Raw genomic sequence first — 1172 nt, 5'->3', positions numbered from 1 at the left:
CCAGTGACCACTTGGTGCATGGGTTGACGCTCAACCACTGAGCCACACCGGCCAGGCGAGGACATACTTCTTTATCTTCAGACTTACATGATCTAGGATGGTTCAGAGGCTGGAGACTGATACCTAAAGTACATGGAATCAACACCAAGTACATACCTGCCTTTCTAATGATCTGTTAATGGGGATTCTAGAGCCAGGCCTGGTCTGTGTCTTTTCTCAACCTTTTTTTTTTAAACCTAAAACACTTTTTATTATAGACATTTAAAAATACACACTGATGTAGACAAATACAAAGAACACCTGGCATCTGTCACTCAGCTTAAACGATTATCAACATAGAACCGATTTTTTAAAAATATGGAACGCTCCATGAATATGTGTGTCATCCTTGCACAGGAGCTATGCTAATCTCTGTATCATTCCAATTTAGTATATGTACTGCCGAAGCGAGCACCTAATTTTTTATTATTATTAAATTTATTGGAGTGATATGAATTAATAAAATTATATAGGTTTCAAGTGTAATATTCCATAATACATCATCTGTATATTTCATTGTGTTTACAATCCAAAGTCAAATCTTCTGTCACCATATATTTGTCCCCCTTTACTCTTTACTACCCTCCTACCCCTCTTCCCGCTGGTTCCCACCATACTGTTGTCTGTATCTATAAAACCAATCTTTAGATCCCTCCATGTCTTTACATTTTTCTCTCCTGGAAGCTGCCCTTTTAAAATTTTTGCTCTAAGTTCTGACCATGTTTCTCTACCTTATCTTCAAGTTAGCCAATGTATTCTTTAGCAAAGTCCATTTTATTATTCAGCTCTTTGTCTAGAATGTTCTACTTCAGCAATATTTTAAATTTTCAAACACTGTTTCTTGTCCTCTGATTGCTCTTTTCCCACCTAATTCTTGTTTAATGATTATCAACACTTCTTGAAGCTTTCTGAGGATACCAGTTAGAATTTTCCAAGTTGTCTGATGTTCCCTCTGGAGTCAGTTCAGTTTATTCAAATAGATCCTTCTGGTACACGTGCAGATTTTTCTCAAACATTTCTTCGTCCTTGGTTGCTGTGCAGTAAAAGTTTAAGTGAACAGGCCTGTATATTCAAACCTGCACCGTCCAAAGAAAGGACTGGCCCTTGACCAACTCTTACAAGATGACCTCTGA

General features: G+C 37.5%; 1 non-coding gene across 1 annotated transcript; it reads right to left on the bottom strand.

Moving 5' to 3' along the window:
* Positions 1-351: 351 nt before the first annotated feature.
* Positions 352-454, bottom strand: LOC118642974. Its single transcript, XR_004961881.1, has one exon. It is a non-coding gene; the product is annotated as a U6 spliceosomal RNA (small nuclear RNA).
* Between the last annotated feature and the right edge of the window lie 718 nt (positions 455-1172).

The sequence above is a fragment of the Molossus molossus genome, unplaced genomic scaffold (genome assembly GCF_014108415.1).
Source record: "Molossus molossus isolate mMolMol1 unplaced genomic scaffold, mMolMol1.p scaffold_m16_p_3, whole genome shotgun sequence".
NCBI classification, from domain to species: Eukaryota; Metazoa; Chordata; class Mammalia; order Chiroptera; family Molossidae; genus Molossus; species Molossus molossus.
The sequence above is the reverse complement of the archived record's forward strand: the minus strand, read 5'-3'. Positions and strand labels throughout refer to the sequence as shown.